Below are 11,397 nucleotides of genomic sequence, written 5' to 3'. Positions count from 1 at the left end.
CACAAATGTTTAATAGTATTCGTACCACTCTAACAAATAAGAGCTGTTATAATCTACTTCTGTGCGTGTCTATGTTGTGCGTTAATGTGTGTTTTGTTAAGTCTCATGTCGTGCGTGTGCCAGAGATTAACACAAGTAAGACTGCAGCACTAATCCTCTGCACAGTTTAGGAGAAACGACACATTTTCCGCTCACAGTCACTTCAGCTTCAGCTCTTTTGTATTTCACTTTGCATTTTAACCCTTTAGGTCATTATTTTGGTGCTACACATCTAGAGTTATAAATAATTATTGATCTTCAAACATTTTCTGTTTTCTGTTTTTTTTTTTTTAGCAGAATTTATAATATATTGACAGGCTTTTGTAAAATTTAAACTCACAGTCTGACCAGCAGAGGGCAGCAAAGCTCAGCCTGTTCACGGCTGAAGGATGACGACATACTGAGTTGTAATGGCCAAATTTAGCCACCAGGTGTCAGTGTCCTGTCTCTTTTGAACCCTCCAGTCCAATCAGTCAATGTTTATTGGGCAATAAAAGCTACATGGTGCTTTCAATCACCAAATAAATCCATTTCAGGTCCAAAGACATGATTTTTTTTTCTGTCCAGGGGCACCGTTTTCTAAGAACACAGGGGAAATACAGAGAACAAAAATGTCTTATTAAAGTCTTTTCGGCAGAGAGAACAAAGAACAATGAGATGACGCGCTACAAAGAATTTGAAATCACAGCACCTCAGTTATATAATGGCATGTTCCCAGATCTGACAGGAAACTAAATGGATTGATAAAAAAAATGAAACCTTAGCAAAGAAAGGGGCTTCCCAGCTTTGCTTTCACTTTACATTTCACATAAAAGGAGTCTTCAGATTAACTGAAGCAATGATTTCAAGTAACACAACCCCGTTCTAAAGAGAATGGGACGTTGCTTAAAAATCTAAAAATAAACAAAATGCAATGGTGTCCAAATCTCACAAACCAATATTTTGTTCGTAGTGGAAAAGAGTAAACACAAAACAGACCCATAAATTTAATTTATAATGTTATGGCAGCAACACAAAAAAGTCTGAAAAAAAAAAACGAGAGAACAAAAGGCTGTAAAAGTAAGTGGTTAAAAAAATAAATAGCTGGAGGAGATTTTTGCAACTCCTTATGGTCACGAGCAACAAGTCAGTAAAAGGACTGGGAATATAAACATGATGAATATTAGAAGTAAAGATGGGCGGAGGTTCACCACTCTTAAAGAAACTGCATCTTAAAACAGTGGAACAATTTTGGTGAGTGTACCCTTTCACGTACACCGTGACTGCTGGACATGGACACGTGCAACACCAACAACCCAGAATGGAGGCTGCGGGTAAATATGTGCTCAGACAAATCAAAACTTGAAATTATTTCTTAAAACGATGGATGTCACGTCCTCTGAGGGATCATCCTGGTTGGTAAAAGTGCACAGTTCTCTGATGCTATAGGGGTGCATTAATGCTTCTGGCATGGGCAGCTTACACGTCTAGACAAGAACAACCAGTGCAGGAAAGTATCTACAAGTTTCATAACATCATATGATCCCACTCAGCAAAGGTCGTTGAACAGACTCCCCCATGTGACAAGGATGGAAAAATGTTCCCTCCAAAAACTCCATCAACTGGTCTCCTCACGTCTTAGATGTTTACAAACTGTTGCTAAAATAAGAGGGGATGCTTTACAGTGGTTCTGACCCAACATTTTTAAATTTGTTGCACATTTACAGTAAATTACTTTAAAAAAAATTCCCCGTTCTTTTTCTCACAAATGGAACAATTTATTAGTTTCAACGAATGATATTTGCACTGAGCTCCATTGTGAATAAAATTCGTTTTTGAGATTTGCTCATTTTTGCAATCTGTTTTTATTTACATTTAACAAAATGCTTCAAATTTTTAGAAAATGGGGTTGTATTAAGTAAAGCGTACTCTTTAAGAACCAAGCGGAACCACATTGAATTAGAAACTTGTTTTGTCCAGTTGACAGAAGAACAACTACAAGCGTGGACGACGGTTTGGTGTTAACACAAATCTGCCAAAACAAAGCAGCCGTGTGAGAATTTGTGTTGCATCCCTCGACAACAGAACCAGATGCCCGAAAACCCAAACAGAAGATGGACTGATAGAAAATTCAGAGCAGCAGAAAAAAAAATACAAGATGGACACTTTCCAAAAGTCAGGATTTTAGATGCCATGCGATGCTTATAGCTTTGCTGCAGTCCAGTTCAACCATGTTGGCTCAGATGGTTTGTGTTTATGTGCAAATCATGTCAAAACACAAATATCTTTAATGTTAATCTATGTAATTATTATTTAATAAGTTAATCTATACATTTTAAACCACAATCTTTCCTGTTTTTAACAGAAAACGTTAGCGGTCATCGTTAACTGTGGTCTCTGCGCTCGTGTAGCAGCCTGCACAAAATCCCCGCCTCAATCTGTGTCTCGTATAAGACTGGAAATATAATCCTGGTGCATTAAAGACTCATGAGAACAGTTGTGTTTGATGTCAGCATGAAGAGCTCATCTTTTCATTCAGACTTTGGAAACAGTGTAACGTTCATTCACATAATGAGCAACCTCCTGCAGAGCCTCAACCTCCACTCGTTAGGGCTGATGGTGTAGATACGTCCCGGCAGCCCTATTCATTCAACCTTCATTTATACAACATATATATATATATATATATATTTATTTATTAACAACCAGGTCAAAATGTCCATCCTGTATTTTGCTGTGCAGGTTCAAAATAAAATCTTACAAATTTTCCAACAACACGTGTGTCATCTGGGATTATTGCGCAATGGCTTTCGTTCGTGGCACGTTGCACAGGACAGGCTTTGTTTGCAAATTAAAAGATGGAGATGAATAAGAATTTGACAGAACGAGAAAAATCCAGCCCTTTTTGGAGCTTTATCGTTCCGGCACACTTTAAAGCAGAAACATTGAAAGTTTGAACAGATTACAAAAATTTGGACTTTACATGACTAAAGTGGCAGTTTGATATTTATTATAGATTTTACACAATCACAGTTTAAGTGTTGTCGTTTTTAGGGCTTTTTTGACAGAATGCTCAATGGACTGTTGATGATGTCACAAACTCTGCCTTTTAAAACGTCAAACAAAAAAATCCTCTTCTCACTGCCAAAGCTCATTGGTAAATACCGTATTTTCTGCAGTATACGTCATTCCGGCGTATAAGTCGCATCAGTCCAAAAATGTCTCATGAAGTGGAGAAAACAAAAATAAATAAGTTGCTTCGCTGCATAAGTCACATTTATTATGTCACTGCTGACCCCCCGGAAATGTGGGCCGGTGTCATGCCAAAAATCGATTGGCTGCCACGGGAGGACTTTAACAAGAATTTAACAAGATTAACGCTTAAAAACAATTATTTGTTTGCTCGACATTATAGCAAAGGTGTGTCTCAGTCTAACTTTTCCTTATGATTTCATTTTAATGGTCAAAACAGCTTCATTGTGTTTGGGCTGCGCAGCGAAATGAACTTGTCCTGAAGCTGTCCCTGCTCAGCCGCCGGCGCTGGGACAAAGGCTCGCGGCTCTACAGCGTCCCCCCACCCGCACCTTGCTGCTTCCCAGGGCCGCGGATCACGCGCCTCGCTGCCCACTTCCTCCACCGCCGAATTAAAAAAATGTATATTAGTCACTTCGGTGTATAAGTTGCAGGACTTGCACATTTATGCAAAACAGTTGTGACTTATATGCCAGAAAATACGGTACTATTTATACATCAAAATGTACCGGTAGGCGTTATACTTTTTCATCACTCAGTGTGTCTTTAAATGTTATAAGTATTCTCTAAGATCACCCCTGAATGTGTGCACCCTTAAGTCCTTATACATTACGTTTCTTTTCCCTGTTTTTCTTTACCCCTGTTATGTTCCCAGTACAGACCAGATACCTACCTGGTAAAAAAAAAAAGTACCTTAAAAGTAGGGCTGTCTCAATATTGAGTACAAATACCAGTACTTCAGTTCATCGTCTCAGTGCACTGAACTAAAACATTAAAATACATAAAAATCAGTTCATAATATTTATCTAAGGACTTCAGTTTGGGTACTTGTCGATACGAAGTACTGATGCTGAGTAGTATGTTAGTACAGTGTCTCTATAAACATTTTTTTAAACTGAGAACACATCAATCAATCTGCTGTTTTAACATCACCTGCATTTATCTTAAAATACCTCTAAGTAATGCATATACCCCCCCTCCCCCCACTTGCAAAGCAGAAAAGGAAATGGCATCACTAAGCATGAACGTGGTATTGGTTTCAAGTTTCAGGGTATTTTTATGAATACAAGTGAAAGTACTTGAGGCTGGTATTGGGTATGATACGTACTTGATACGTATCATGTACTGATATGTGCAGTATTGGCAGTACGTACCAGGTCATACAGGGGAACATGTCACTCCTTAATACAACCCAGTTCTACTGGTACTAGGTGCATTTTAGGTTCCAGTTCCCTTTGTAGCTTTTTGTATTTCTATCACAGTTTAAAGTAAAAATTTGCCTCATTTAGAACAAAACCAAAAATAAATTTTTAATTTGATGATTTAGTCAGCCTCCTCTTTTAGCAATAAAAATGAGACTGTATTGAAAGAAACGGAGCTGTGCATCAAATATAAAATAAATGTAAACCAAACCACCATTAAGCAGACGTGAACAAACACTGTAATCCCAGTGTAACTGTGTCAACAGTTGCTGTTTTGGTCAATAAAGGATTTCCATGTAACCTGACATCATTTTTTGACTTAAACCCCCACAGAGCGGTTTGTTTTGTCCCACATTCCCTGCTCTCATTCTTGCCCACCTACTCACCGTCAAACAAAGGATAATGCCTGTTGCACCTGTCCACATTTTGATACATTTCCATGTGACGTAAAGACACATCTGATCTGATCTGAGTTCCTTTTACGGCCTCAGAGGTCTCGTGGATTAGAGATACAAACAACATGAAGTGATAAATGTAGACTGAATGTTACAGAAAAGTCTGGATCACATGTTCTTTATCTCTACATCCATGGAGCCCAACTGTTGCTGCTCAGAGTGTCCCAGCCGTAATGGCGCATCAGCTAACCCACTTTTAAATCTGTTCATGAAATCTGTTCTTGTTTTTATCGACATGCCCTGATTGTGTCGTCTGCGTTTTGAACAAACATCCCAGCTGTGAAATGTATTTGGCTACATACGTTCCGGCGTTTGGAGTTTAACGACTTGCTGTTTATAAGTTTCTGATTGATAAAGTATTTTATTTTCTTATTTGAGTCTTCATCGGAAGTACAGTAGTCCCTCGCTACTTCCCGGTTTGTTTATCGCGGACTCGCTCTATCGCGTTTTTTTCAAAACAAGACTGGAGGTGACACAACTGTCTGATTGATGGATGAGCCGCACGATCGGCATGGAGTTTTTATTTAAAATAAATTATTTTAAATTAAACTCCTGCACCTTTGTGCAGCCCATACTGCAGGATAAACTTCCTGCTGCAGCTGATCAGCTGTTCAGCATGCAGAGCGGAGAAGTGGGCGTGGCCAAGAGGCTTGCAGGAGGCAAAGAGCAGAGGAGGCAGAGAGCTGAAATCACGACAATCTGTGCTCTTTTAGAGCGTTTAGAGTTTAGAAACATTGTTTAGAATATTGCAAGAGTGTGGGAAGGGCTTAAAACGCCTTTATATAAAATAAACTACTACTTATTACTTGTACTACTATTCCTACTTTGCAGTTTTTCACTTATTGCGGGGCTTCAGGGTACGGATCCCCCACAATAAACGAGGGACTACTGTAAAGTCAAGACAAGGTTTCCGTATTATGGCTCCCTTCTGATACCTAACCAGTAATTTCCATATGATACATTTATTCTGTTCTTATGTTGACTGTATTCAGTTGTGAATATTAGTTGCATTTAAACTCATTTTAATATGTTCAAACATGGCAAATGAAAGGAAATCTGCTAAATTTACTAAGAGTATCAAGTTTGGTCTTTTGCAGAAAGAAGTTTTCGGTTTTAAAGTTGCAATTTGAATTAATCAACTTGAGCAAAATGAGCGTAAACGGTAAAACAAAAGAGTAAATCCTCTGCGCTGTTTCCACAAACGCTTGTCAGCGTGTGATTGTGCTAAAACTCATCGGTTTCTTTAGCTCGTTCCTCTGCAGCATCAAAACACTCATCCGAGCTCTAATCCGTCTTTACGTCGCGCTCGAATCTCGTCTGTTTCTTTATGACGTTCAGCCATCAATCCCTCATCCGGCCCGCTCTTTCTTCAGTTCCTCATTAATCTCTCCATCTGTTGTTAATCTGAACAATGAGAGCCGGGTTTTTAAAAAACTCAAACAGAAAACTCAAAAGGACACTTTGAGACCCAAATAAAGGCTAAGCTCTGGCTCTTGCCGTCCCCTCTTTGACATTACATCTAATAAAAGACTTAAAAGCTCTGATGCAACATTTTCAGTGATATGGAAAAATATGCTTCAATAGAAACATGTGCAGTGTCATTAAATTGTGCATTTTTTAAATTTGTTTTTAACTTGTGAACTTTTAACCCTCCTGCTGCCCCTGAAGAGACCTGAGTCTTAACACTGAGGCCTCGTGGGTCATGCTGACCCCAGAGCAGCAGGACGGTTAACCCCGTGCACTTATGGTTCCAACGGAAATGCCTTTGTGGGAGCAGTTCTCTTTTAGTTTCTGCATCAGGAGCCTAAACTAAAACATGACGAATGACAAGAGACAAGTCGTTAATTTTACATCCTTCCATTACTGGAACGCAAAACGTTTCTGATTTCAAACTAAAGCAAAAAACACGATTCCTAGTTTGACGGCTGTGTTGTTTTTAGTAAAGTGCCATCCAGCCGGGTTGTTTTTGCTCAAGTGTAAAAACTGTTAGTTTATAAGTAAATGAATATAGGGTGTAATAGTTTGGAACATGGAAACTAAAGAATATATAGTTGGACTGTTTGGTCTAATTACAGATTTCTAGTTTTCTGAAGTAAACAAGAACAAACACTATATTTATATATTTATTCTCAGTAGCAGCTCTGCATGTACAGAGAGTGATGCAATGAGGCTGTTAATCAATATGGGACTAATTTTAGGTAGTCACCTCTTCAGGGGTTTTTAAAACAACTTTGGGATGTATTTCTTTTAAATTACTCAAGACCTGCTTAAAAAATTCAGATTCTTGAAATCTGGAAAGTGTGGAAGGTTATTTACTGTAAAATGTTTTTTTTTTGTTTTAACGGTTTTGAACTACTGGAACGTCTCGTGTCTGTATTGTCTCTATTGTTTCTCAAAAACACACACAAGCTTCTAGAAAAAGAAGAACGTGAGGAGAAGCTTGGCAGCGCAAGAAGACGACGGATAAGAGGCAGACGTGACCTGTGATGAGCAGTAAATACGAGCGGTGTAATGTTATGTTGCATCATTAAGTGATATTTACTGAAGCATGTGAGGTAAAACATGAACAGGAGCCCAGAACAGGGCTTGCCCTCATAGGAAGAGGAGACCAATTTAAATGATAGTTAATTCTGATAAGTTAAAAAGATTAGTTAACTGACGAACTGACAAAATAATAAGTTGCAGCCCAAAAGCAGACGAGTAAAATTAAGAGCGGCCATGACAGAAAATGCATTTTAAATAAATTAAATTTGATTTTTAGCCACTTTTTTACTGCTAGTCTGTCACAAAATCTTAATTTGCTCCTATTTAGTTAGTTGAATCTGTTGAAAGTGTTAAAACAAGCAGTTTGACAGTTTTGAAACATGTTTGTACCAACAGCATGATTTCACAAAACTCTGAGGACGACCAGCTCACTTCCTGTTTCAGATCTTTGCTTCCAGACAGTGTTGGTTGGCCTTAGATAGTTTCAGGTCTTATTTTTTGGGTTTGATTTGTGGTGGGGCGGGGGCGGGGTGTCTAGGTTCAAGTTCAGGACACAGTCATAGCCAAGTATTGAGATATTGAGAAGTCCAAAAATGAACGCTTGAGGTTTCCTCAGAAAGTCTGAAGAAATATTAATAAAAGCAACTTTTTCAAACATTAAAGAACTTCTGATTCATATAAGTGGTTTAAAACATTTGCACAGTGCTGTAGGTGTAAAAACATCCTGGAATGTCAAAATGCTGCATACAGAATTATTCCCAGCTCATTGGTTATTCTAAACCATTATAATAATCATATGTCATGCGGATTACTAAAAGCACCTTTAAGACGTTTCCCATTTTTATCCCCAGGACCTTTAAAATAGTCAATGAATCATTTCCACCAACACAGTTTGTCCTTGAGATGTTTTTAAATTCAATATTTCAGGATCAGAATTTTGGATTTGATGAGTCAGCAGTTGATATGTATAATAAATCTTTGCTTATTTCACGTCTAAAGAGGGACATATCCTAAGTTGCATCTTCAGAGCTACTAGAAATATATTAAAAACACTTGTTGGACTTTTGGATTGTTCACAAAAAGATACAAATCTTTTCTTTTATTTTCAAATTCTGTTACATTTTGAAAATGACTGAGGGAGACAAGCAGGACAAGAGAAGCCAGACGCAGGCTGGTTTAAGAATTTAATCCAATTTATTTGAAAAAAAATAAATTGGATTAGAACCAAAAACGAAATACCAGAACATGAAAAACCAAATATTAGAAATCCCACTGCTGTAAGAGCATAAATGAAACAGAGAGGGCACAGGAAGCAAAAATAAAATAAATAAAATGAAACAGGAAGCCATGTTTTTGCTGAAAGAATAAAAGATGAACGAGCGTTAGGTGGGGTGTAGCGTTTAGTAAATGAGAGTGTGAGAGCCGAGCAGGAAACAAAACTCAGCCAAGTCAAAGAAACAGGAATACAGAACGTGGAAGAAAAGCAACAATAAAAACCACAGCGATCCGAACAGAATCACAAGATGCACCATCATTAAAAAAAACTGCACGTAAACAAAGTTCACAGTTCAAATTCAAACCTTGTTGGGCGTCAGCAGCAATAACCAACCAGTCACGATGCAGCCCTAAACTAGTAACTCTTTGGCTCTTGACTCCTAAAATATCAACAGCAATGCTTTTTAATTCCAAATGTCCTCGTCTAAACTTCACAAACAGCACAAAATCATATTAAAGTACTTTTTTATTTATGTCTTGTTTTATCTTTTGTTACAGTTAGAGTAAAAATAGGTTAGCAGCAGTGGTGTAGCCTACGTGATACGGAGTATACCCACTAGAAAAGTTTAAGATTTTCAGTATACCCACTTCAAAGTGTCCGATGATACATGGCATATCATTAGGCACTTGTCAGTGATACATTAAAGGGCAGTTAAACACTTCCGTAACAATCTATCGGTATGCAGCGCTTTGCTTTGATACCGTTTTATAATTTCTATAACATGTTTTTAATGTAAAGCCAACTGTTGTACAAAGTTTGTTGTTCATTTATTCAAATGAGAAATTTGGAAATGTTCAAAATGCTTAAAAAGTCCAAATAAACTGACGATTACATTGTACTAACCAGTGTACTTTGGTTTCCAAGCACAGTATACCCACTACAAAAATGTAGACCACACCACTGGTTAGCAGGAATTATTTTAAAGTTTTGTTTGAGTTCTGTGGATCATTTCAGGACCTTTCGGGGCCCACATTGAGGTCCGGACCCTGACTTTGTGAACTACTGCCGTATACTGTCATCTTTAAGTTAAAATAATAATAATAATAATAATGCAAAGCAGGCTTGCATTAAGAATCTATGTTGCCAGGGAACGTGTTTTATTTGCACTAACCATGCTCCATAATTATCACTGCTCTTTAATGTGTTGGTGAATGATACTAAAGTGTTTTATGTAATAATCAGTCTTGATGGGACCGATCAGTAAGAGATAGTTTTTATTATCCTCAAGGTCTGATTGACATGATTACATTGAAGTAGCTTCAGACAGTCCTTGAGAGCTGCTGGTTCCCAGATTCCTCCCACTCCTGACTGCAGCTGGTTTCAGCCGGACTGGGCAGGGAGGGGCTGACGACTGGAAGTGCTACAAAACTGTTTTTTTCTGTTCAGGAAGTCATAACGGGTCAGAGCTTCAGACAGATGAACGCATTGATAAGTGTGAACTCATAAATACATTGATCTTCTGCGATTGTTTTCCAAATCTTTGTAATAAATCTGATGAAGCTTACACCTGGTTGTTTTGGGAATCCCTTTTTCCACGACAGCGTACTCTGCCACTAAAATTTCTCACGAGAGAGAAGCTCACAGGATCACCTCCCAGCTCGGAGCCTTTCTGTGTGGAGTTTGCATGCTGTCCTGGTGCACACGTGAACGTACACCAGTTGTCTCCCACAAACCAAAAACACGCATGGTGGTTAATCAGTAACTAAATTGTCATAAGGTGTAAATGTGAGCATAAATGCTCGTCTGTCTTTGTCTCCATGCTGTACTCCTGGGTCAGTCAGCTGTGTTTGGGCTCACACGACAGGACTCAGTTTTCTAACCAAGAGAGCGCTGATGTCTACTGATTTAGAACTGCTCATAAAGTACTTTGTATGTAATTCACACAAAGCCGTCAATAAAAGTCCCTCAGTTCCACGATTACTTGAAAATGTTCTATTTCATCAATCACAGTTAAAAACCTGCATCCTACTAAAGATTTTTCCACTCAGTCCATCAACGTCTATGTTTATTCCACAATCATCATTTGGTAAACTAACTATTTATGTATTTAAGATGTTAGTGGTCATTTGGGATTTGGCTTCCGAAGTTATGTACTATATTCATTCATAAGTAAAGTTGCAGTAAAACATTCCAAACTATGCAACAAAGTGAAGTCAGGTTCTCAGGATGGTTTCTTTTTGTTGAAACATTTAGTCTTTCATCCAGAAGACTTCATCAGTCTGAGGAGCCGCAACAAACTCAGTCATAACTAGTACCTACACATAGTCAACCAGTTTGATGGTGCTAAGATGGTTTCTGGAATCAGTCCTCTCCCCCATCTACTCGTTTACGCCAGCCATGGCCAACGTGCTTCAAAACATCAAAGTTCATGTTCAACCATCCAGGAGAAAAATCCAACAGTGTTGGTTGCTCTGAACGGTTTCTTGACGGAAACCGTTCAGAGAACCTGACTGACCATTGTTGGATTTTTTACCTGGATTATTGAACATGAGCTTTGTTTTTACGAACTATATATGTATTTGTATTCCAAACTAACTTAATACAAAGTCACGTTTCGCCTACAAAAACAGCCAAAGAGGCCAGCCAGCTTGATTCCTATTATTTATTCTTGAAAGTTGTCTTGTCACCGAAATGTTTTCTTCTCAGTTGCACACTTCTCTGATTCCACCATTTTCTTTTTTGCTTCCCTACACAGACTAACATGAAGGTT

At 38.3% G+C, this 11,397-nt stretch overlaps 1 protein-coding gene across 2 annotated transcripts in view; it reads right to left on the bottom strand.

Moving 5' to 3' along the window:
• Positions 1–11,397, bottom strand: part of cabp2a (calcium binding protein 2a) — a 35,195-nt gene that overhangs the window by 20,996 nt on the left and 2,802 nt on the right. The gene's annotated exons all lie outside the window — the stretch shown is intronic.

The sequence above is a fragment of the Nematolebias whitei genome, chromosome 16, assembly GCF_014905685.2.
Source record: "Nematolebias whitei isolate Nwh7 chromosome 16, NemWhi1, whole genome shotgun sequence".
Classification (NCBI taxonomy): Eukaryota; Metazoa; Chordata; class Actinopteri; order Cyprinodontiformes; family Rivulidae; genus Nematolebias; species Nematolebias whitei.
This window is presented reverse-complemented; position numbering and strand designations above follow the sequence as displayed.